The following is a 27,777-nucleotide window of genomic DNA, read 5'->3' as shown; positions in this document are numbered from 1 at the left end:
GGGAAGTTGTCAGGCACTTAACGCTGCATTTATCTTACAGGGCAATGAAAACACATCTGCCCTGTGTCTCGTTACCTGGTTTAATCGTCGCCAGCTCTGAGTCACGGCCTAGGCTCTTTTTCACCACTTAAGTAGAAATCCCGCCGCCTGGTTTCGGGCCAGCAAAGGGCTGACGTCAGCTGCTAACTTGGTACCCTTCTCTGGCCGCAGGAGCTCCAAAAATGTCTGCGCTTGAACTTTATTCTGCTACGAAGAGGGGAAAGGGCCTGGGTTCCACATCTAACTAGCAAGTTGGAAAGAGAGCAGAGAAAAAAAACAAAGGAAGCACTTTCTGGGGGTCTGGGAAGGCTTTTAGGGTGGGGTGGGGTGTGGAATCAGCCCTCGAGGGAAACTCCTGACCCACAAATGACCCCTGGGAATGAAACGGTAGAAGCGAAATCCTCTTGACTCTGCAGTTTCAGAGAAGATCAGTGTGAGTTACTGAAGCAATGGGGGGACAGGAAACGCAGGGAACTGTTCCCTCTGCCCAGTCGAGGTGGTGGCAGTTCAGGCCACCCCGCGGTCCAGACGGCGGGGTGGGCGCCGTCCAGGGACACCTTAGCAGGGTGCCCTTGGTGCTGGGCTGGTGGCGCAGCGGTGCGGTTTGGCAGACACATATCCGGACAGGGAGCATTCTTGGCCGAGTGTTGCATAATTTACAGACGCCAGCGCATGTTGTGCAAAGATGAATACAGTTTTGTTTCAGCAGGAAGGAACACACCTACGGCTTTGAAAGGACGCTTAAACACTTAACAAGCCACCCCGCATTGAAATGACAGGGCTATTGGATTTCAGACCAAACTGATTTTTTTTTTTTAGGTCGTACTTAAATTTCTTGATCATCTTCATTAATACTTGCTTGTAATTTGAAATAGGAACCTGAATAAAATCAGAACGGAACACAATCGAATCCATCATTTAAGAGCAAAGCCAGGAGTTCCTCTTTGTTACTTCTATAGCCCTGATAAACAGCTTATTATTTATCAATATTTAAGTTAGGAGAACTCTAGAATACTGGGATTTGAGTGTGTTTTCTGAAAGGGAGAATTGTACTTGTGTGAATGTGTTTTCATTTATCTATTTGAGGACATTCAAGAAGGTAAAAAGCAAAGTTTGCCCAAAAATGTCACGAACTTTTGCTTGGGAACTGCTTGGAAAAGCAAATTTCCTGAGAGCCATGGAAACCGCCTGGGGCTGCGCTGCCCTTGAGGCGGAGAAGCCGAGCCTTGGGGATTGCAACAGGCCGGGACCACGGTGACCCCAGCGGAACGTCCTCCTGGGAAACCGCCAGGGAATTGGGGCTCTGAGCCCTCCTCCGCCTCGTCCAAAGCGCGCACTGGCAGGGCGAGTCCCCAGCGCTTCAGGCCCTCACATTCTTGGTTGCTCTCCAGCCCCAATCTGAGGCACGCTGACCTTGAACTTGCATCTGCCTACCGGCTCCCCTCGCCTGCTCGGCGCTGTTTGGTAACTCTTAGGTCGGTTTGAAGCCGGTACAGTTGTTAGTCATCCTGCGCCCCCGCCGGCTTCGGGAACGCAGGGTCGACTTGGTGGCGGAGAGCTTCAAGTCCATCAAGCTCCTGAAGTCAAGCCTTTCGGCCCCCGTTTGTTTATTCATGTCTTTTCTTACCCTCTTAGCTAGGTCCCCCAAAGCTCAGTGCGAAGAGATGCTATATGTCCGCCTGTGCGTTGGGGATTGGCGGGGCTGATGGGGAGGAGCGCCGCGAAGAAGCAGGGGCCGTGGGCGGTGGACCAGCCCTGGCAGCGCGCCAAGGTCCCTAGCCTTAGGTCTGAAGTGCTTGGCAATTCCAAGGACTTCGACCTTGGAAAAGCAGAAACCTGTTGATATAAAGTTCTTTCGTGAAGATTTTCTTCCGTATTCTTTATCTATTTTAAAGAAAGAAGTTGATCCTCAAGACTCTTTGGCGACTAGCTGGCTTAAGTGTGAACATTGAAGGGAAACGGTCAAACAGCGTCCCCCGCCCCCCGCCCCAAGACAAGCAGCTTTTTCGGCGCAAGGATGCGCCCCAGGCGGACAGGCAGGTCCCCAGGCTCGCAGCGAAGGGCTCACCTGGCTTCCAGGTGACTTTTAAGGGGAGGGGCGTGGTATAGCACTGCTGGGACTCCAGCGGTAGGGCAGGATACGCAGATAAAAGCAAACAGTGAAAAGAGTTTCTGAAAAATTCACTGCCTTCTTGGTTACCTGGACATATTCAGTGGCGCTCCTTAGAGGTTGATAATACTCATTTTTGTTACATGAGTTTATCTTTTCGAATCTTGGAAAACGTTCTATTTGGGGGGGGGGGAATTGTTGGCCTAAAAAAAGTGAACACTTTTAGGGCTTGTCTTGGTGTCCACGAATTAAGAAGAAACTAACTGAAAAGGGCTCAATTCTGCCTTTGGGGTTTTAGCTTTGAGATTTAAAACCCACAGCGCCATCTCCTGGCCGTGAGGAGAACGTAACGATGGATGACAACAACATACTTAAATACTGAGAATGAAGTATTCAAATATGAGAGACACTTTATTTTACGCCTCAAAAATTATTTCAGTGATAAATTGATTGCGATGATAAAAGATGAGCTGGAAATTTATGATCATTAAAGATTGTCAGACACAATCCCGGAAGCTAATTATTTGTGAATAGAAGTCTGTATGCTATATTTACACACATCATTTTTATAGATTCGGATATAGTTATTATTCTAGGGACTTGTGATAAAATATGATTCTTTAATTTATCATCAATACATAATTTGATGGAAGAAATTAAATCCCAGATTAATTTCTAAATTAGGATTTGAACCAGTTATTTTATGCAAAAGATACTGTAACTTTATAAATATCTCAGTGCTCTCAGGTGTTAATTGACTAGTGAAAAGCAATTGCTGAATTACTATTGGGATATTTTAATCACCAAAGCATTTCTTATTAAGTATGGGTTTATTTATTAAAAGCAGTTGTCTTTTTTTTTTTTACTTTTTCTGGGTTATGCTTAACATGTAATATGATAGAAAGGAGACTACTGTGAGATGATGCTATGTTGAAACAAATTCTCCTCCTAGTGCCTCATCAAATTTTACTAATCAACATCAGTAAAGAATCTGCTCCATTTTTCTCAATAGCCCTTCACTTTCTTGAACAGTCTTCTCAACTCACAATCTTTCAGAATGTCTAATTTAGGCTTTCTGAGCCTGAAATGTCATCTGAAGCTAAATTGTTTTCCAAAAATTTAATGCACATAATAGAACCATAGATACCTAACACTTTTGCAAATTAAAATATTTCTAAAATGTATTTTTGCAAGCCCTGCTCCCTTTTGTAAGTAAGATCAAAATCCAGTAAAGAGATGATATCCCAATTAAGAACATTTCTCATCTATGATAATATGCCCAGGCCAGCTGCTTGAAATACAAATGAAAGTAGATATGCTTTTTGTAGTGTACAAAATATTATGAGCATCCTTCAAAAATATTGTAGATCAAACAGACAAATGTAAACTTCACTTCAGTTGAAAGATTAATTTTATTTGATTAATTAAAGTGAAGCTCTATTAAGCCAAATATTTGGACTCATTTACTCTGTCAATGTAAGCCTTCCTGTTTGAAAGAAATTTGATTATATATAGGAGGAACAAGATAAACAGATGGTTAGCTAGAGAGCTTTTCACAGTTGAAATTTTTAAACTTAACATGGATAAGTTTGACACCTTCTCAAACATTTTCGATGAGGTCATTTGATCTATTCTAGCAATGCAGTATTGCTGCGCATAATCATTTTAACTTATGTTTAAGAAACATTTAACTTGGTTTTTCTATTAGTGTATTTGGATTAAAATGGTACTGTTTGAGCTGCCCACTTAGAAATACACACACACACATGTATATACACATACTCACATATTTGTGCTATATTTTCTCAGTGTTAAACAAGTATTAAAATAAGGCATCATGACATGAGTGTCTTAACATAAAAATAACATTCCTCCGATGAAATACTTCATTCGGGGGCATGAAGGGGGGCATCATTTGCTACAATGCCGTTGGCAGGAAAACCAGGATATCTGTCTACTGTCCAGCATTGCCCTTGAGGAGAACAGATATTACCAAGAGGCAGGGAGAAATGAAAGTTAGTCCTAAAGTGACATAAGAGTTGAGTTTTCCTGGTGGCTAAAATGGTAAAGAATCTGCCTGCAATACAGGATACCCAGGTTCATTTCCTGGGCTGGGACGATCCCCTGGAAAAGGGAATGGCTATCCACTACAAATTCTTGCCTGGAGAATTCCATGGACAGAGGAACCTGGTGGGCTATAGTCCATGGGTCCTCAAAGAGTTGGACAGGACTGAGCAAGTAACACTTTTACTTTCTTTCAGGCCTTAGGTACTTAAGGAAAACAAAAATTCCCATTGCCTTCAAAGATAAGAAGTTGAGGTTTTCCCAGGAAGGTTGTTTGTGATTCATGTACATTAAAATCCTTACTCCCCTGAGTTACTTCCCATATGCCTAGTGTTTTTGAGAACAAGGGTCTTGGGGACAAAAAGGAAAGAAAAGGAAGGAAGGATAAAAGGAAGGAAGACTGAGGAAAGGGAGGTATGCAGAATAAAGACCAAAAGATGCATGTTTTCGGTGTTTGTGGAAATTTGCTTGTCTCATGAAGATGCACTTTGCTTTTCTTTTAAAAAGAACTTTTTTGATCCCTGGTCAGAGAATTAAGATCTCACAAGCCATGTGGCCAAAATAAATAAAACAATCAAAAGTAAAAAAGTATTTGAATTACAATTTTTACATATGTCCAAACTTGATTGCAGTTGTCTGTGAATTACTTTGAAAGGTATGAGTAGGTATAATAGAAACAGCAGACCCTGGGCAGAGTAACTGTGTGATCTTTGGCAGTTTTCTTGATCCCACTTAGCTTCAGCAGAAAAATGGATCTATTCATCATGCCTTTTCTGACCTCCTCTGAGTATCAATCAAAGGAAACGATATGGAGGCATTTTGTACACACTAAAATGTCATGTGAATTTAATGTTAGCACTTTATTATGCTTCTTTGTGGCATCTAGACCAGTCCAATCACCTTTAATTATCATTATTGGCTGGCATTTTATTTACTTTTTAAAAAAGTCAGAGCTTTCAGGTGCTGGCAGATTTTAGAGCATCTTTCACTGCTGAGCCATTCTGGAGGATCGTGGAAGTAGGAGCCGCAGGTGCTGGACTTTTTATGTTCCCACCATCAATGCCCTTTGCCTCCAGTGCTCTCCCCTCTCCTGAATATCCCTACTGCCCTACCTGGGAGTCCTGGCTCTCTTCCTTGGATCTTGAATGGATGAATTTGCCCCTAGCCAATTATAAAGTGGGCACCATAGTGTGATTTGATGGCACTAACTGGTATATGGATGGAGAAATGGCCATGGATTTGGTTCAAGGTCAGTTCTGACTTGGCTATTCCCCTGTGTTTCTGTCTCCCACCACAAGCTTCTATTTTAAAAACTTTAAATGTGTGGACCATACTTTTCAACTGAGTGACATTTGTTAAAGTAATGATTATATCATTTTTCTTTCTTCTGTCTTGATCATTAACGTAAAAACTTCCTGAATCCAAATCTATCACTGGTCTTAGTGTGGTGCTTGTTTCTTCCCTTCCCACCACTGGGTCAATGCTCTTATTATCTCTGTCATTGCTGGTCCATCAGGCAGTTTTCAATTCAGTTGACAGTACTCACTTCAAAGCCAATTTTAATTAATTTTTTATGAAAGACTTATAGAGACAATGTATGTCAAAGGTCTAAATATATTAAACACCTTCTCTTCCCTTACCCACTAATTTTGTTATTTTTATCAAGAAAGGAAATCAGATTTGTCTGAATTATTTTTCTTTTAAAACATCCGCTGTTTATTGCCCCCAGGCAATATTTATTATCCTGTAAGTATTTGAAGATAATTTCTACTTGCTGCTGCTAAGTCACTTCAGTCGTGTCCGACTCTGTGCGACCCCATAGACAGCAGCCCACCAGGCTCCCCCGTCCCTGGGATTCTCTAGGCAAGAACACCGGAGTGGGTTGCCATTTCCTTCTCCAATGCATGAAAGTGAAAAGTGAAAGGGAAGTCGCTCAGTCGTGTCCGAATCTTGGCGACCCCATGGACTACAGTCTACCAGGCTCCTCCATCCATGGGATTTGCCAGGCAAGAGTACTGGAGTGGGGTGCCATTGCCTTCTCCAAATTTCTACTTAAATTTTGTTTTATTATTTTACTAGAATCAGAGTTACATCAATTCTCTGTGGACTGAGAAAGACATTTAGGGTACCCTGATGATAATACTATTGATAAAGATACTTTGTATAGATTTACAGTGGAGTTCTCCTAAGCAAGGCAAAAATTCAGACACTCACACAGAGAAAGTTTGACACATTTAAACTATGCATTTAAAAATTAAAATTCCTGTTCTGTAAAAACAAATAGCAGATACATCAAATATACAAAGAGCTTCTGCAAAACAAGAAGATATCTAATAGAAAAATAAGATAATGTAATCTGTCAATTAATAGAAAAATATAAATTTCTCAAAGAAAAAAGATATTAAAAGATGTTCAGGGACTTCCCTGGCAGTCCAGTGGTTAAGATTCCATGCTTCCAATTCAGGGGGCACTGGTTCAATCCCGATTGGGGAACTAAAGGATCCCTTTTTTTTTGGCTGCAAGGCATGGCCAAAAAAAGATAATAATGATAAATTAAATTTTAAAAAAGAATGAAATAAAATGATGTTCAAAATCTTTAATCAAAGGAAAATAGAAATTAAAGCAATCTTATTTTTTTATCAACTTTATTTTTAAAATTTATTATTTTTTAATTTAAATTTATTTATTTTAATTGGAGGCTAATTACTTTACAGTATTGTATTGGTTTTGCCATAGATCAACATGAATCCACCACGGGTGTATACATGTTCCCCATCCTGAATCCCCCTCCCACCTCCCTCCCCAGCCCATCCCTCTGAGTCATCCCAATGCACCAGCCCCAACCATCCTGCATCGAACCTGGACTGGCGATTCATTCCATATATGATATTATACATGTTTCAATGCCATTCTCCCAAATCATCCCTTCCTCGCCCTCTCCCAGAGTCCAAAAGACTGTTCTACACATCTGTGTCTCTTGCTGTCTTGCATACAGGGTTATTGTTACCATCTTTCTAAATTCCATATATATGCATTAGTATACTGTATTGGTGTTTTTCTTTCTGGCTTACTTCACTCTGTATAATAGGCTCCAGTTTCATCCACCTCATTGGAACTGAGTCAAAAATGTATTATTTTTAATGGCTGAGTAATGCTCCATTGTGTATATATACCACAGCTTTCTTATCCATTCATCTGCTGATGGACATCTAGGTTGCTTCCATGTCCTGGCTGTTATATTCATCGCAGCACTGTTTATAAAAGCAATTTTAAATAGGCAAAATTTTAAAATAATAATAATACATAGAGCTGTAAGGGAAATGATTGTAGTGAAAATCAGTATAATCTTTTTGTGCAGGTGGTTTTGAGTCTGATGCCTAAAGAACCAATCCTACAGAAATAATGGCATAAGTACTACAGAAATAGTATAAGTGTTTTTCGAAATGGCAAAAAATAAGAAACAATGTTCTGTAGTAAGCAAATGATTAAATAAATGATGGTTTCTTCATTCTATAAAATAGTATATGGTTATAAAAAGTAAATTAAGTCAATCTATATATACACTGACCTGGAAAAACATTTCTGATGCATAATTAAGTTGAAAAACCAAGACAGAGAATCTATAGTCATTTTTGTATTAAAAAAACGTGGACCCACACAAGGAGGGAACATATGTATATCTGTGGCTGATCCATGTCGATGTATGGCAGAAACCAACATAATATTGTAATTATCTTTCAATTAAAAATAAATAAATGATTTTAAAAATCTGAAAGAAGTTTACAGAACAGTTAAACCCTTGTTCTCTCTGGGAACTAAGATTTGAGATTCAAGGGTAGGGTTTTTCACGAGTTATTTTAAATAGCTTGATAAAGATTATAGGTAAAGATATTTACTGTCTGTCATGCATGTAGTTTTTTTTTTTTTAAGAAATAAAAACTTACCAATAAATGATTAAATGAAAGTGTTACTATTTCCTATAGGTTGTTTGCATCATTATTCATTCTCTTTTTATTTTAAAATTAAATAATAAATTATAATTAAATAATAACAGTAAATCAATTATTATTTTAAAAATATTAAGAGTGATTTTTCTGATTTTAAACACTTGCTTTCTGTAATTTTGCTTCTGACATTTTATTACCTAAAACCATTTTCTTTCATGTTGTTTGGATCCAGAATGCATTTAAAAATAATAGTGGTATTTAGTGACAATATATATCTTTACTTAACCAGAGATGTGCTGTGCTGTGCTTAGTCACTCAGTCGTGTCTGATTCTTTGCAACCCCACAGACTGTAGCCCACCAGGCTCCTCTGTCCATGGGGAATTCTCCAGGTAAGAATAGCAGAGTGGGTTGCCATGCCCTCCTCCAGGGGATCTTCCCCACCCAGGGATTGAACCCAGGTCTCCTGCATTGCAGGCAGATTGTTTACCAACTGAGGGAATTAAATTTTTGAAGAAAATTTATGATATTAAAAATATATATAATATGTATTACTTACATATTGTATATGATTATATTACAATGTTAGTGGCTTTATTGAATTTCAGTAAAGAGTGACTCAGTTTTACTTTATAAATTGAGCCGTTTTATACTTTCATTTTAGCATGGTCACAGAACTCTTTTGAAAGAGCAGAACAATTATAGATTGTTGTGGGGCAAGAATTCTCCTTCCAGATTTGACAAAGTGGTTTGGAGGTCTGACTTTAACCTTTGATCTTGCATGTGTTTGTATTATCATTTGCCCATTCTGTTTCCTGGTTCAAAAGTGAAAGAACAATGGTTTTTGCCTCTGAGGTTACTAAAATTCACACTTTAATCTTTCAGGGGCTGCTATTTTCCAGTCGCACTCAGATGTCTGATTGTCAGCTTTTATGTCTCCGAAAGTACTCCTCGCAATTCAGGTATAGTAAAGTATGTAGCTTCAGCTCGCCTCTATGTACTATATAACTTTTATAGTCATTATAAAAAATAATTTATTGAAAAAACTTAAACCTTTTCCAACTCAGGTGACTTTTGATTTAAATGTCTGTGATCCTGGCTATGGTAATCAGTGATAGCAGATTTTTTTTCCCCCTGAATTAAGTTTGCAGTTTATATTACAAAGTTTAGAAAATATGAAAGTAACATCATCTCAAAGATAACGGGTTAGAAGAAATGGTGTGTCTATAGTCCATGTCTTACCATTACTTGCTTTGGAATCACATTTAGCACAAGGCCTAGAGAAATTTCCTATTCTTTGTGTCATATTTTTCCTCTTCTATATATTTTTACTTTATTTAGGCTGCTGTGTAGTAAAGTCTAAAATACAGCAAGCCTCACTGTGCTGTGACTGTTGATTGAAAATACTTTGTTAGGTGAAATTATGAGAAGCAACTGAAGCTATTAACAGTAACTGCAGATATTTAGAATAATAATTAATTATTAAAAGATTTTTTAGGAGGTTATTTAAAAGTGATGGTTCAGGTAACAAATCTCTGTGAATGCTTAAGTGCTTAACCTCTAAGACATAAACTTTCAATATATTGTGATCTGAATTCGGAAGCTCTGTGCTGACAGTGCTATTTCCTACGCATACAAAGGGAGCTGACAAGATCAAGGTGTCCGCTGCAGCCTTAGACAATCTGGTCAGGGATTGAGGCTGCTACTTGCAAGGTGTGTTTCACTCTCGGTGGCTTGCTTTGTTACCTAGTCTTTGGGCACTGAAATGAAATCACTCCTTACTCAAATGCAAATGCACATGGCACCAGGCTATTTTTATATTTGCCAACTGAGCTCTTCTGACTCGGACTGTGGTCAAAGCAATTAAGTCATCTTTCATCTGTGGGTAGTTTGATGTGCCAAGACCCAGAAATATCACTTGTGTTCATCATGCAACCATTTAAAAGAAAACAGTTTGCAGATGACTTAAAGTCAGGGCAGCTCTTGACTGTTTTTTCATTACTGTCAAACTCCCTATATTTTCTGGTTACTGATACTTTATAGCATTTTTTTTTCTTTTTAAATTCATGGATTATTTTTCACTTTAAAAATATGATACAGAAATAGACATGTTGAATACAATCTCAGACTACAGTAATGAGGAAAGCATTTTTTCCTTGTTGAATGAATACAGGCACTTTTTGTAGGACTTGATGTTAGTTAAGGTATAGAAGTTTTAAAATAAGTCTCTTCTCTCTACATTGAAATATGTTGCTGCATAATGAAAGATAAGAGAGCAAAGCTTCTTTAAGAAGGATCTTAAAGAGATTTAAAAAGTACTGACTTACTTAATAGGGTATCTTAAATGAATGCATGGAAAAAAAGAACCTCGCCTACTAATGAAGCGTCAGAAGAGGAAGTAGATTAGTGAGGTTGACAGATGACAATGTTTCTGAGAAGCACTGATTCTTAGTGAGTGCAACTTGCAACAGAAGTGACAGTTTTGAACCATGGGTAGGCTTGGGAGGGAAAGGAAAAAGCAGAGGGCTCCAGGAAGAATTTCTTCAGCCTATTTTTGAAGAGTAACAGTTCTGCAAGGAGAAATGCTGCTTCAAAGCTCATTAGCAGGATCCAGTGTGATCATCATCTTGATAAGAGTAAGCAGTGAGTTTAAAACTCACCTGAAGGTGCAGAATCCTGCCTCTGTGAAGCATGTCAGAGTAATTTTGTAACCTACATTAAGGTAAGTGGTGACAAAACCTATTTAAGCATCCCAGCCATGCATCTATCTGTACAAACTGGATTCAATTCACACATTGCAATCCAGCTCAATTGGACGCAGAACCACACAGCAAATATTCTGTGGTTGTGTACAGGGCTTTCTTTAAATTTTATTTCTAAGATGATTGCTCTTAGGAATAGGTGTCTAATTAATTTTTTGTTAATTCAATTCTCTTTGATAAAAACTAAAGAATTCTGAAGGAGACACGTGTTAATTGTTGGCAAGCTCTAGATGCTACAGGGAGAGGGGATGGGACATTAATCATGAAATGATTGTTAGGCGGTCAGTGCTGCCCTAGATGGCGCCACTGCCACCTAGTGGCAAGAATTTGTGGCCATGGTACATGTACCTGGAGTGTCTGGTTAGTCAGTGTAATTTCAGTAGCAGTAAATGTTATAGTAGCGATCATAAAATAAATTTTCTGCTTATGATTGAAACTATCAAAATTTACTTTTTTTCTTTCCTTCCGGGAAAGACACCCCTTTAATCACAATCTCTCCTTCTTAACTCTGCATACACTCCATTGCCCTTATAATTGCATATACATAGTTTAGAAAAGAGATAGAAAATAATCATAGCATACTAGACTTGTAAATTTATTTGGAGATTACAAAGGCACTTATTGCAAAATGGACCATTAGACAGGCAAACAGATACTTCTTAAAATCTCATCTTATAATATAGAAATGAATTGTGTGGATTTTCCACTTGCTCAAATGCGTATAACGTAATTTCAACACTTCCCATGCCTGTAATTACTTACGGTTTTTTAAGGGTGGCTGGCAAATGGCTTCATATATCTTAGCTTTCTCTCATTCACTGATTCTCATCTTTATTTGTTTCTAACACATCCTTAAACACATATTTGATGTTTCATATTCATTGTATTCGGGTTTCATCTTCTTTTCATTGAGGTTTCAGTTTAATTTGTGACTGTGAATAATTACACATTTTGTCTTATGTCTTAAAGAGAAAAAAAAAATACTTGCAATGTTATTCTATGAGCCATGTACAGGAACGCAGGTCGCTCCATTACTTGGACTGTGAACTCCAGTGCAGCAGGTGAAATAAGTGAGGAACAGCCGTCTTCTGAGACACATTCAAGCATGTTGTTCATGGGGGGATAATAAAGTCCATAGCTTTTTCTTGACTTTCTATCATGAACTTCAAGGAGTCAAGGGACCTACTGTCTGATTCCAGTTTTCTCATTTATTAAATTATATGACCCTTAACCTCTCTGGCGGAGAAGGCAATGGCAACCCACTCCAGTACTCTTGCCTGGAAAACCCCATGGATGGAGGAGCCTGGTGGGCTACTGTCCATGGGGTCGCGAAGAGTCGGACATGACTGAGCGACTTCACTTTCACTTTTCACTTTCATGCCCTGGAGAAGGAAATGGCAACCCACTCCAGTATTCTTGCCTGGAGAATCCCAGGGATGGGAGCCTGGTGGGCTGCCGTCTATGGGGTCGCACAGAGTCAGACACGACTGACGTGACTTAGCAGCAGCAGCAACCTCTCTGGGAGCTTCCTAGGTGGCGCTAGTGGTAAAAAAAAACCCTGCCTGCCAATGCAGGAGACATTAGAGACACAAGTTCTATCCCTGAGTTGGGAAGATACCACTGGAGAAGGGAATGGCAACCCACTTCCAGTGTTCTTGCCTGGAAAATCCTGTGAACAGGGGAACCTGGCAAGCTACAGTCCATGGGGTTGCAAAGAGTCAGACACAACTGAAGCAACTTAGCACGAACCTCTCTGATCCTCAGTTTCTTAATCTATAAAAGAGTCTACATAGTGTTTTCCTATCTGGCAACTATCAGAGGAAAGACTGATTTTTGATTTCTTCATGGCAGCATTCAATGCCCAGACTCCCAAGGGAGTAAAAAAAAGCCTGATTCTGTGGCTAAGTGAGACCTGAGAATGTTACACCCATGAAAGCTGTCCATTAAGTCTGAAGGCAAGAGGCAGCTAGTCCCAAAGAATTCAGTTCTGTTGCGTCATTCCTTAAAAAATGACTTGATGCTGAGATTTCTCCAGTTAGACTATTAATTAAAATAGGGAACTCAGGAATGCAGACGACTTGATGAAAGGAATGGAGATGAGCACTTCATTTCAGTATAAAACTAAGACAAAACATATATGGGGATTATTAGAACTGGGACAGAATGTAAACTTTAACAGTCCAAAAGAATATTTAATTAATGAAAAATGAAAGGAGAAAGTGTTGGTGTGAGAATCTCCTTAGCTTTCCATATTATGAATCAGTAGTGTTTAAAAGTATGTTAAAATATACTAAAAGTAGTATTTAAAACATGGCTACAGTTTGAAAAGTAACCATGATAATTCCAACCACTCAATTCTTTTTCATTGTGATTTTTATTAATTTTGGTGGTGGTTTTAGTTGCTAAGTTGTGTCTGACTCTTAACAACTCCATGGACTGTAGCCTGCCAGGTTCCTCTGTCCATGGGATTTCCTAGGCAAGAATACTGGAGTGGGTTGCCATTTTCTTCTCCAGGGCATCTTCCCGATCCAGGGATAGAACCCGATCTCCTGCATTGCAAGCAATTCTTTACCACCCAGCCACCAGGGAAGCCCTTTTATTAATTTTAGTGGTAAAAACTTATCCAAAAGTATAATGTTTTGTATTTCAATTCTATTTTGCTATCAAATGCAAAAATTAAATAATTTTAAAACATGTCTAGAGCAATCACTGCGTTATAGTCATTTATGTCTCTTATTTATCTGTATTTATTCAAATAGAGATGTCTAGGTTGATGTTCAGTTATGTTTCATAAGAATAACTTCTAGCTAGTTGGATTTGAAGCCATTATTTCTTTTTTTTTTCTTTTTGACTGGAATATAATAAAAAAAGCATTATCATTTATAAAAGTATTTTTAAATAAAAGAATAAAATCTGGTGTTTTAGCTTTAGCACATACTGTCCCATTTCCCTATGATTTTTGGTTTTGGGCTTTGTTGGTTATAGACTTGGAGTAAAGCACTTAAATATTTTGTTAACTTGGGTGACTAAAATAGCTGGTACTATTTGACATGCTGAGTGCGTAACACAAAGATAGAATTCAAAATTAAGTATTCTACCAGATGTACCCATGCTCCATACGTGTAGTTTGCAAATGTTGCTTATTGTGCATTATGCTTATTATGATTTCCTTTGATACCTAAAACTGTGAACTTTTGTTAGAATATGCATTATTTTGCCTCCAAACTCTTAACTCCATGTTGTTAAAATTGTATATGTGAAAGTCTGGCTCTTAAAAGGAGGGCTCTTTGGGTTTCTCAAATGGAGTCTGAAAAGGGGTTAAAATCAACTTACACAAAAATCATTATTTGCAGTGTGAACATGGATATGTAATTTAAAATTCAATCTAGGTTTTGGGAAAAACAAAGCATTTTTGGAATATTTGATAGTGATTAATTCACAACAGTATGCTGTTTAGACTTTTGTGAGTGCACCCACTCAGAAACACTAGGATCTGGCATAGAATAGTACATCAGATCAGATCAGATCAGTCGCTCAGTCGCGTCCGACTCTTTGCGACCCCGTGAATCGCAGCACGCCAGGCCTCCCTGTCCATCACCAACTCCTGGAGTTTACTCAGACTCACGTCCATCGAGTCAGTGATGCCATCCAGCCATCTCATCCTCTGTCGTCCCCTTCTTCTCCTGCCCCCAATCCCTCCCAGCATCAGAGTCTTTTCCAATGAGTCAACTCTTCGCATGAGGTGGCCAAAGTACTGGAGTTTCAGCTTTAGCATCATTCCTTCCAAAGAAATATAGGAATGTACTATCCTTATCCACGGACAATGGTAGAACTTTCACTGTTATCAACACGTGCAGATCACCGAAACAGCCCTTGCAAGTGCGTTTATGTGATCTATGCCTTCTACTTTTTCATCTTAGTCCTTCCTTAATCCTCTCACTGGACTTCCCAGTTGGCACTAGTGGTCAAGAACCCACCTGCCAATGCAGGAGACATAAGAGATGCGGGTTGGATCTTTGGCTCTGGAAGATCCCCTGGAGAAGGGCATGGCAACCCACCCCAATATTCTTGCCTGGAGAATCCCATGGACAGAGGAATGATAGGGTTGCAAAGAATCAGACACGACTGAAGCAACTTGGCACATGGCACACAATCATCTCATTATAAATTTTTTTTCTTTAAAACTGTTTTCTCTCTTTCATTTGTCTTTTTTTTTGGTAATATTTTCATTTTAGCCTGTTGGGAATGTTGCAATAGACACAAAGAAATACAACTTCATACGATACTCACTGAGCCCCTTCCATGTGCTTGAGCACTGTTCCATGTGTTAAGTGGCACGAACGTGAGCAAAGTGCAGACCGTGCTCTCAAAAACTGACAATGTAGGAAGTAAGATGCGGAAATAATAGATTAATTCTGGTTTATTTGTCTCTGAGGTGAATTCTCTTTCATTGCTAAAGCAACAGCAGTTTTGAATATAATGAGAGCATGAATTTTGAAGTCACAGATATGAGTTTGAACCCTAGCTCTGTTGCTTAATAACTCTGAATTGAATGCCAGTTTATTCAAGCTAAAAAAAAAAAAATGGAAGTGATACCTCATGCAATTGTGATGCAAAATAAATAAGAAGATATTTGTAAAACTAGCCAACTGTCTGGCACATAGTTTCCCTTGATAATAATTAGTTTTCTTCTTCACTTAACTTAGAATATTTTCAAAATAACTATCAAATGTATTGCCAGTTATCTACATATTATTTTACTGTATTTCATACTATATCTTTATTGTATGTGAATCTATCTCTGTATCTAACTTTATGGATTTCCCCCTTACCGGTTATCGTATATTTTTTAATTAATTTTGTATTAGAGTATAGTTGATTTACAATGTTGTGTCAATTTCTGCTGTATTGCAAAGTGAATCATCATACATATACTTAATGTATAATCTATAATATATATACATTATACGTATACATATGTCCACTCTTTTAGATTCTGTTCCCGTATTGGTCATTACAGAGTACTGAGTAGAGTTCCCTGTGCTATGCAGTAGGTTCATATTACCTATCTGTTTTATGTATAGTAATGTGTATATGTCATCCCAATGTCCCAATTTATCTCTCCACCCCCACCTTTACCCCCTTGGTAACCACAAGCTTGTTTTCCACTTCTGTGACTCAACTTCTCTTTTGTAAATAGGCTCATTTGTACCATTTCTTTAGGTTCCATATGTAAGTGATAAAAATATCACATTTTTTCTTTCCCTATCTGACCTACTTCACTCAGTATAACATCTCTAGGTCCATCCTTGACACTGCAGATGACATTATTTTGTCCTTTTTATGGGTGAGTAATATTTGGTTTTATGTATTTTTATTCACATTTGGTTGTACATTCAGATCAGATCAGATCAGATCAGTCGCTCAGTCGTGTTCAACTCTTTGTGACCCCATGAATCACAGCACGCCAGGCCTACCTGTCCATCACCAACTCCCGGAGTTCACTGAGACTCACATCCATCGAGTCAGTGATGCCATCCAGCCATCTCATCCTCTATCACCCCCTTCTCCTCCTGCCCCCAATCCCTCCCAGCATCAGAGTCTTTTCCAATGAGTCAACTCTTCGCATGAGGTGGCCAAAGTACTGGAGTTTCAGCTTCAGCATCAGTCCTTCTAAAGAGATCCCAGAGCTGATCTCCTTCAGAATGGACTGGTTGGATCTCCTTGCAGTCCAAGGGACTCTCAAGAGTCTTCTCCAACACCGCAGTTCAACAGCATCAATTCTTTGGCGCTCAGCCTTCTTCACAGTCCAACTCTCACATCCATACATGACCACAGGAAAAACCATAGCTTTGACTAGACAAACCTTTGTTGGCAAAGTAATGTCTCTGCTTTTGAATATGCTATCTAGGTTGGTCATAACTTTCCTTCCAAGGAGTAAGCATCTTTTAATTTCATGGCTGCAGTCACCATCGGCTTGAATTTATTCCCATTTCTTTTATTATTATCATAATTGATTGATGGAAACATTAGTGCCCGCACAGCTAAATATTTTGCAATCCTCATGGTGAAAGCAGGCAGCCATTCCTCCTCTAGTTTGCAGCAGAACCTGTTCTTGCTTCTAGTTTTTAGAGGAAGAGGTGCCTTTCCTACAATATCCCTCCCATGGACTTTGTACCACGCTGTCCCATTTTCTTCTAGCTACCTTCCTGCTTTTTTTCCATTTCATGCCAAGGGTCTTAAAGAAGAGCACTGCTTCACTTCCACTTCAATCCGCAAACCACTACAGTCTGATTTAGCCTGCCAAAGCTCAGTGAAAATTGCTTTCACTAAAGGCATTTATGGCAACCAGATTCCAAAGTTCAATTCACTTTAAATACATTTTTCTTCTTTTTAAAATATTTATTATTTTATCACTATTTTTAAATTTATTTGGTCATGCTGAGTCTTAGCTGGGGCACACCAGATCTTTAGTGGAGGCATGTAGGATCTAATTCCCTGACTAGGGATCAAACCTGGGCCCCCTGCATTGGGAACATGGAGTCTTAACCATTGGACCACGAGGGGAGTCCTGAAATTTTTCTTCTCTTACTTGACCTCTGCATCATGTTTAAGCATGGACCCTGGCCCAGCTCTTCATCAGCCATGCTGACCAAATGCTGTGTTCTCTCTCCACTTTGTATAAATATTCTGTCTATGACAGTTTTTGTTCCTTGCTCTGCCCCTTCAATCCATTTTTTATATGGTTTGTGATAGATGTTTATTCTAATAAAAAAATGTGATAGATGTTTATTCTAATAAAAAAGTGTTTAGATCAAAAATATAACTTTAGAAATAAAAATATCTTACTAGCGATGGCAATATATGACTAGGCATGGTAGCAAACAGCTCTAAAATATCAGTGGTTTAATAAACAAACTTACTTCTCACCCATGCCAAGTTAAGGTGATGTTCCTACTTGGGCTGCTCTCCTGGGTTGCTTTCCTTCAAGTTAAGACTCTGGAATTCAGATATTTTCTTTCTTTCTTTTTTTGTTTGATGCCACTCTCTTCAACATACAGGGCACTGTGGGAGGGAAAAGGATTATGGCAAGAGCACAATTACTAATTATCCACCTCAGTCTTGAAATGACACACATCACTTCTGTTTACATTCCATCAGTTGGAGTAGGAGAAATGGAGTTTCTCGTTCAGCAGGTGCCTCCCAGGAATGACTCTAAATTACAGAAAGGAAGCCCGGATCTTCAGTGTTAGCCAGCCACAATTTATTACATTTTTCAACTTCTATATGACTTCAACAATTCTCAGTAATGATTGCATTTACTCCCCCAAAGGGTAATTAAGTGCTCTTTTGTGTCTCACCAGTGATAGCCATTAACATTCACTGTTATTTGAGATGCTGATGCATTTAATGTTATAATGAGGTCCCAGGGAATGTAGCAGATTGTCTAAGAAGAGACCTTGTCTGTAGCTTCTCTCAAGTAAAACAACTTTCCAGGGTTTCTCTGCCTCATTGATTCACACTCGTTTTTCAAATCTCAGCTGAAAACCTGCCCTTCTCCCTGGACTATGCCTCTTAATTTATATTTATTTTTTCCTGGGCTCTTTTTAATTTAACTTTATATTGTTTAATTAAATCAGGTTACATTATTGTGTATTGAAGATGCTATGCAAAAGAAAACTGTTATACAACATTTAGCATTTTTTTTTCACTTGCCGTTTCCAAAGCACTTTACAGGGTTCATTAGTAAATTGTCACAACAATCAAGGGAGGTAAATTAATTATATCCTTTTTTTGAGAAACAGCCCATCTCAATGAAGGACAAAAGAATATACTTCGCTTCAGAGATACATCTGTGCTAAACTCCTTCGCCTTGGCCTAATTCCAATGGAAGTTTATTATGACAGAAGTAGTAGAATGATTTCTTGATGTCTTACAGTATATCCATGGAGAGAGGAGCCTGGTGGGCTATAGTCCGTGGGGTCACAAGAGTTGGACATGACTTAGTGACTAAATCACCACCACCACGATGCATCAGAAACCATGCTAAACACTTTACATGGGTGAAATCTTTACTTTTCAGATTTCAGATTTTCAGGCACCCTTAGGTAGGTGCCTTGAGGTATTATGCCTGAGATCCCCCACCTTACAACCTGAGTTACCTCATTAGCATTGTTGGAAGAAGATACAGTAGGTCCCCTACTACGAATGAGTTCTGTTCCAAGAGCATATTCCCAAGTCCAATTTGTTTGTAAGTCCAACAAAGTTAGCCTAGGTACCCAACTAGCACAGCTGACTACATAGTACTTCACTGTAAGAGGTTCATAATACTTTCACACAAATAATACATAAAAAAAAAAAATAGACATTTTTAATCTTATAGTACTGTATCTTGAAAAGTACAGTAGTACAGTACAATAGGGCTTCCCCAGTGGCTCAGATGGTAAAGAATCTGCCTGCAACGCAGGAGACCCGAGTTCGATCCCTCTGTCAGGAAGATCCCCTGGAGAAGGGAATGGCAACCCACTCCAGTCTTGCCTGAAGAATCCAGTGGACAGAGGAACCTGACGGGCTACAGTCCATGAGGCTGCAAAGAAATGAGATGACCAGAGCGACTGAGCATGCACGCATAGTGACTGAATGCACGAAGCAGCTGGCGTTCAGGGGCGGGTATCGAGTGAACAGGCAAGAAGAGTTACTGACGAGAGGAGGGACAGGAAGTGGGAGATGGAAGAGCTGAAGGATCGTCAGCAATAGGAGATGGAGGGCAGCCTGCAATTTCACTCAGGCCTGACGTTGATGGCACAGGTTCTGGTTCTTGCTGGAACCAGGTACGTTTGCATCTTTGAAAGTTCTCAGCCTGGAGGCCCATATTTAGGGCACGTACTGAAGTCTAGTGCAGCATGAGGCCAGTGATGTGCAAGGAAGTCTGGGCCAGCGCCATCAACACACATCACAACTCTTCATTAGTTACCCAAAATCTCTTATCTTGATCTTCCGTGGGAAGACCTCTTTACTGATACGTTTCTCTGCATCATAAGGACACCTTCAGTTGAAGTTAATTCAAACTGCATTTTCTATTGCAGAGGGTATTTGGGGTTTAAAACTTGGCAAGCGAGTAGTTTAGGGAGGTACCCAGAGGGCAACCTCAGACTGGATCATAGGAGATACGCCTTGGGCTCTCTTAAGGAAATTTTGGTAGAAATCACCAACTGGTGAGGCCAAATTCATGCAAATTTTTGAAGTGACGTTTTGAGACCACCGTTCTTATCTTTTTCTGTGCTTTTTTCCCCAAAATGCCAAGCTCATCCTGTTTAGAGAGGCTCCTTTCTGAACGTGCTCTCTGTTTTCATCCTTTTGCACTAGGTAGTGATGCTATTTAACAACCTCAGGCCAGGTAAGATGACTTCCAGTCACACCAGCCCCTTTGGAGATTCCACAGGGGACTAGCCCCACACTCAAGCCTCTTCTGAGGGGCGTCTCCTTTGCATCCTGCTTGGCTTTCTCCTTCATGACCCTATTATTTTTCAAGCTAACTTTAATACTTTCAGTAACCAACAGATAATACCTTACTATAAGAGTGACTAGGGACTTCACTGGTGGTTCAGCAGTTAAGACTACACACTTCCAAAAAAACAAATAAATAAAACTGCACACTTCCAATTCAGGGGGTGTGGGTTTGATCCTTGGTGGGGGAACTAAGATTCCGTGAGCTGCATGATGTGCCCATGAGATCACATAATATTGTCATATATAATAAATGCAAACACACAACAGTGTGGCAGTATTGAGAGAAAACATATCAGTAACATCAATAATAGTGATGCTTCCATCCAGGTCACGGTGGGGGCGAGTGCTGAGCTAGGGCCGTTGTGCTTGGTGCTAATGTTACGATGAAGTAAAGACCTCACCTCACTTAGGATGAAGTAAGGCCTTAGGTTTCTTGAAAGGACCAAGTTCTTTAGTGCACAGCTGAGGAAACAAGACAAAACAAAAAAACCTTCAAATAATAGCAATGGTAACCGTCAGCACATTAAAAATTAATATAATACTCAAGTGCTGCCGCTAAGTTGCTTCAGTCATGTCCGACTCTGTGAGACCCCATAGACAGCAGCCCACCAGGCTCCCCCGTCCCTGGGATTCTCCAGGCAAGAACACTGGAGTGGGTTGCCATTTCCTTCTCCAATGCATGAAAGTGAAAAGTGAAAGTGAAGTCGCTCAGTCGTGTCTGACTCTTAGCGACCCCATGGACTGTAGCCCATCAGGCTCCTCTGTCCATGGGTTTTCCAGGCAAGAGTAATGGTGTGGGTTGCCATTGCATTCTCCAATACCCAAGTAGAGTTCACTGAAAAAAAAACTCCAAGATGTTCAGTGTGATCATCTCCACAGATACTGAAAAGACAGAGAAAATTGAACACATGTGTTCAATTGTTAAAAATTCAAGAAAATAGGAATGGATAGATATTTTACTGGCCTGAAATATGTATTTCTCAGGGGGAGAGTCAGCTTCTTACTAAATGAGGAATTAAGTTCCACTAAAGTCAGGTGTTGTCATGGTATTAAAGTGTAAGAAGCAAATGTTGATGAATCATTTTATAATCTAAAAGCGGGGGAAAATCTGACTATGATTCAAAATTCAGAAGTAATATAAGAAAAGATGAAAATATTATATGATATACTAAAAATCTTTTGCATGGCAAGAAAAATCAGACAAAAAACAAAGGGGAAATGTATGTTTGCAGTTTATATCAAACAATATCTAAATGTAAAAGTTTCTTAAAGCAGAAAAAACAATGAGCAAAATATATGAACAAATATTTCATATAAGACATGAAAATCACTCAAAAACACACAAAAATTTGCTTAGGTGTTTTAGTTGCTAATTTGCGTCCAACTCTTTGCAACCCTATGTAGCTGGCCAAGCTCCTCTGTCCGTGGCATTCTCCAGGCAAAAATACTGGAGTGGGTTGCCATTCCCTCTTCCAGGGGATCTTCCTGACCCAGGGATTAAACCCATGTCTCCTGTGTCTCCTGCATTGGCAGGCGGATTCTTTACCTGCTGAGCCATCAGGGAAGCAGTATATTCAATGTAATAGCAATGCAAGCTGCTGCTGCTGCTAAAATTATCCAAAACACACTTCTCAGATTTGCAGTTGACAGAATCCCAAGTTTAGTCCATTCTCTATTGATATGGTCGGAGGCAACAGATTCACTCGAGCATTGGCTAGTGACAATGCAAAGTGGAACTCCATGAAGAGGAATTTATCATCACTACATAACAAATTTATCTTTAATTCAGCTATTCCACTTCTAGAAATCTATCTCAACATACATAGGAAAAATTTGAAATGCTTTATGCAGAAGTCTATTCCCTATGGCATTATTTGTAACAACAAAATACGAGAAACAATCCTAATGTCTGTTGAGAGGTGACCAGGTTGTACAGATTATGGTCCAGTTGAAGGGACCATTATTATGTACAGTTGAAGAGGCTTCCCTGGTGGTTCAGTGGTAAAGAACCCACCTGCCAATGCAGGGGATGCAGGTTCAATCCCTGGACTGGGAAGATCCCTGGAGAAGGAAATGGCCACCCACTCCAGTATTCTTGCCTGGGAAATCCCATGGACAAAGGAGCCTGACGGCTACAGTCTATGGGATCACAAAGAGTCACAACTTAGCAAGTGAGCACACACTCACAGTTGAATACGATGCAGATCTCAAAGGCAAATTTCTAGAGATAGTAAGTGGGTTAGGGGTTACCTGGGGTTGGGGATAGCAACATGGATTAACTATTAAAGGGCATGAGGGATCTTATTGGACTGGTGAAAATGTCCAAAAAATGGATTATGTTGGTGATTGTGCAACTCAGTAAATTTACTAAAAATCATTGAATTGTATACTAAAAAATGGGTAAAATTTATAGCATGTAAATCATATCCTAAAAGAATATCTATAGGCTAAAATAAAATGATCTTTTGCATATACTAATTGAAAAAAGCAAGATACTATGTGATATACAGAGTACATAGATTTTCATTTCTTTCAAATATTTTTGGTGAACAGAGCAAGGAAATGTATATTTTTGAGAAAAAACAATCAAGAATTTCTACTGTTTTCCAAGCAAATTTCCATTGCACAATTTGTGCTTAATTTTATACTTTTATCCTTTTTCTCTCTTTTATTTTACACTGAAGTGAAACTATCTCAGCCAAGACGAGCCTTATGAGACATGACAACGAAATGTATTATGTTAACTGGGATGGCATCCTACAATAGAAATAGGACATTAAGTAAAAACTAAGGAAAACTGAATCCACTTAAAGTGTGGACTTTAAGTCATTTGGAAAATGTATCAATATTGTCTCATTAACTGTGACAAATGTACCATACTAACATAACAGGTCATTAAGAATAATAAGGGAAAATGGGTGTGTGAAACATATGAGAACTGTTTATATTGTCTTTGTCATTTTTCTATAAAACAATTCTGAAATTAAAAGCTCATTTTTTTGGTCTCAGTTTTATTTATTTATTTTTTTACTTTACAATATTGTATTGGTTTTGCTATACATTGACATGAATCCACCATGAGTGTACATGTGTTCCCCATCCTGAACCCCCCTCCCAGCTCCCTCCCCATCCCATCTCTCTGGGTAAATCTCATTTTAAAAAATCTGTTAATTTTATGTCAAAGGATATAGCAACCAATGTGACAGGGCTCCCAAGGGCCAAAAAATGGGACAATTTATAAGTGGAAATGACTGGTTGACAGTCATCTGGTTGCATATTGAATATACAAAAACCCATAGGTTCATGATGAAAAATTTAAAACAAAATAATTGAACACTATTTGAATTAATTAGGTACCAAATTCTTACTCTGAAAAATTGCAACTAAAAGAACACGCTTTGGGGTAACTATACAGCTCTAGGTGATGAGAAAATTAAATCAGTCCAGACCAATCTTAGTGTCAGTAGTTGAGACAATCAGATATTGTCTGTCTTATGACAGGATGCTATATGAAGCCCATAGTAACAGTGATGAAGTATTCTTATTCTTACAGGAGGAAAAAAAAAAAAAACTCTAAACCTGAGTCTAATCAAGTGTTTAGAACTAGCTTCTGTTTACAGGAATTGTAGAGACAAAGGAATAAGTTACCTGACACCACAAGGAGGTCGACAAGTATATCTGAACAGTAAGAACGTTTTTTAGGATAATGAATCTGGTTTCTGTCACAATTGAGTAACAAGAAAAAAGAAAAAAAGAGAGAAAAAGGAGCAGAAATGCTTAGGTTAAAGGAGATCTAAGAAGAGACATGAAATCCAAAGCAGTGTGTGAGCCCAGTTTAGAAATAATTCAAACCAACCAGCAATTTAAAGACATATTCTATTTTTTTTAATTTAATTTAATTTTCAATTGAAAGATAATTGCAATATTGTGATGGCTTCTGCCATACATCAACATAAATCAGCCACAGGTATACATATGTCCCTTCCCTCTTAAACCTCCCTCACTCTTCCCTCCCCATCCCACCCCTCTAGGTCTTCACAGACCACTGACTTTGGGTTCCCTGAATCATACAGCAAATTCCCACAGGCTATCTGTTTTACACATGATAATGTATATGTTTCAATACTACTCTCTCAAGTCTTCTCACCTTCTCCCTCTCCCTGTCCCACTGTTTAAAGAAATTTGTAGATATTTTTAAATTTTGTATTGAAAAAATTAACATAAAAGTCAAAACCAACTATATTTGGAGAAATTATTTGGAGTGCATATGTAAACAAAGTTGATATTTTTTGATACAGGGAGTTGGAATGGAGGTGAATGAGCCAGTGTGCTTTGTGATTCTCAGATACATGTTAATATATTGCCATTCATTTTAGTAGATAAGGAGTATTTCCAGAAATAGGAGCCTTGGGAAAAAGAGAAAGAACAATTCTAGGTCTTTTCATACATATCACCCGACTGGCTTCCGGAAAATATATAGTAATTTATGCTTCTCTGAGGGACCATTTTTCAGAACACTTTCTAATCCCTAGAATTTTAGCTTTAAAAAATCTTTGGTGACTTGATGGATGAAAAATAGCATCTCATTATTATTTTAATGTGCATTTCCTTGATGACTAGTGCTTTGTACATCTTTTCATATGCTGTGGACTGGTAGGTTTCATCTTTTTAAAGTGCTTTTTTCATCTTATTTGTAATCTTTTCTACAAGTTGTTTCATTTTTCTAATTTGTTTGTGATAGACTTTCAATACCTCAATTCTTTTCTCATCATATGTTGCTAATATTTTTTCTAGATTTTTTGTATCATTTTAATGTTTTTCACAATAGATCTTTGGTACAGATAAGTTCTAATTTTATATGATTAAACACTGTTTAGTCACTAAGTCTTGTTCGACTCTTTGCCATGGACTGCAGCATGCCAGGCTTTCCTGTTCTTCAGTATCTTCCGGAGTTGGCTAAGATTTATGTCCACTGAGTCTGTGATGCTATCTAATCATGTCATCCTATAATATCTTTTTAAAAAATGGTTTTTGTTTTTGGCACAATTCTTGCAAAGGTTGTTTCCACAACATGATTACATAAATCATCACTTAGACTTTCTGTTAATATTTTATGGTTTTATTTTTATGTTTAAATCTAAAATCCACATGAAATTCATTTTGGTGCTGCATAATATATGAACTACTGTAATTTGTTGTACAAACGATTGGTAGTGTGTTCCAATACCATTGAGTGAATAATACATTATTTCCTCAATGATCGGAAGTTCTAGATTTATCAGAAAATAATAATTTTTTAATGTAGTCTTTATACTCAGTGATTGATAATTTGTGAAATATATTTTTCCCGTTTCCCTTAATGATGTGGCCTTCCTAATCCCATTTTTAGTCCCTTAATTTTTCTTAATATCAATCTAAATTAGCTATTTGAGATAGAGAAAAAAATTTTTCCTTTGTGGGGCTGTCTCAAGGCTGTAAAGAAGTTTTGTAAGTAACATTGTTTTGTCATATATATATACACACAAAACACCAGGAAAGGCACACACTGAAGATATAATTCAACTCTAGGTAGTTATAGAGTTGGGCTTCCCTGGTAGCTCAGCTGGTAAAGAATTCACCTGCAATGCAGACCTTGGTTTGGTTCCTGGGTCGGGAAGATCCCTTAGAGAAGAGATAGGCTACCCACTCCAGTATTCATGGGCTTCCCTGGTGGCTCAGATGGTAAAGAATCTGCCTGCAATGTGGGAAACCTGATTTCAATCCCTGGGTTGAGAAGATCCTCTGGAGGAGGGCATAGCAACCCACTCCAGTATTCTTGCCTGGAGAATTCCATGGACAGAGGAGCCTGGCAGCCTACGGTCCATGGGATCACAGCGACTAAGCACAGCACAGTTAAAGAGTTGCTGAAAGTCTTTGGACCTACTTAACCTTGAATGCTGCCTTGAATTTTGGTTATGCTTTCCTTTTTTGTGGGAAGGAGTTATTTGTATTAAATCCCTTTTGGAATAATTCAGAGTCATCATGTTTTCTCTCCTTCAATTGTGAGACATGCACAGTTGATCCCTAACTGACCACATCTAATCTTTATTTATTTTTTGGCCAAACCCCACCACATGTGGAATCTTAGTTCCCAGATCAGGGATTGAACCTGTGCCCCTTGCATTGAAAGTGTAGAATCTTAACCACTGCACTGCCAGGGAAGCCCCATGGGCGCATCTATTCTTGAAGGAAGAAAATATTTGGAGAAGCAAAAAAGACAAATGAATAACGTTTGTCAAGAACTAATGGAGAGGTTTAAAGGTCCCCCAAGGAGAAGTGATAGATAAAAATTTGGAGGAATACAGAATCTTGTAGCAATATAATTTCTCCCTGGCTTCATCCTTTTGCCCAGGGTAGAACTATGTCCAGTATTGGAAAGTTTTACTTTCTTGGTGGCTAAGACGGTAAAGAATCCACCTGCAACGCAGGAGACCTGGGTTTGATCCCTGGGTTGGGAAGATCCCCTGGAGGAGGGCATGGCAACCCACTCCAAAATTCTTGCCTGGAGAATCCCATGGACAGAGGAGCCTGGTGGGCCACAGTCCATGATTCGGACACGACTGAGCAACTAAGCACAGAGATATCAGATGATTTTTTCTCTTCCACCTCTAAGTGGGGCTACTCTCTATCACCCATCTCTTCCACATAGCCAAGAAAGTTCACAAAAATGCTTCAGCCCATGACTCTGATCACAGAGCTAGTTCTGGAAGATGCTTTCTCAGCTGAAACTAAATGATACTTTGTGTGTCTTCCCTAAATAGAGAGATTAGAAAGTTATATTTAAAAGAAAAGAGGGGGTAGGGAAACACATTAAATATGTGATAAAGTAAGTGGTTTTGTAACTGATTTTATTACTTAAGTTCAAACATTCTTTTCTTGCTAGTCTTTGTCAACTATAAATTAAGATAGAAGAAGTTGGACAAGGGGGCAACCGGAGCAGTGCGGAATGCTTCAGAGATCACGTCTTTAAGGGTTATTAAACACAATTTGTTTTTGTCAGACTCCAATTTATCTGTATCTTAGCAAACCCAGGGAACGTGAGTTCTGACATCTTGTACATCCTTATTAATTATTCATGCTTGAGATTCTGTACTTGCTTGACCTTAAGGAATACGTGCTGTTTACCCTAGTGAGAAAGGAACAGAATATTCTGCCCATTTTGAATGAACACAGCAGATCCCCTCTCCCCCTTTTCAGTTTCAGACACACCAACTGTCTGCTACCATGTTCCTCCCTCCTTTGGAGGGGAAATGATCACGATAGATAGAAGTGACCTTAAAGGGATGATATTTATATTCAGAAAATCTT

This window comes from Bos indicus, chromosome 14 (assembly GCF_029378745.1).
Source record: "Bos indicus isolate NIAB-ARS_2022 breed Sahiwal x Tharparkar chromosome 14, NIAB-ARS_B.indTharparkar_mat_pri_1.0, whole genome shotgun sequence".
In the NCBI taxonomy this organism is placed as follows: Eukaryota; Metazoa; Chordata; class Mammalia; order Artiodactyla; family Bovidae; genus Bos; species Bos indicus.
Note: the sequence above shows the minus strand (reverse complement) of the source record.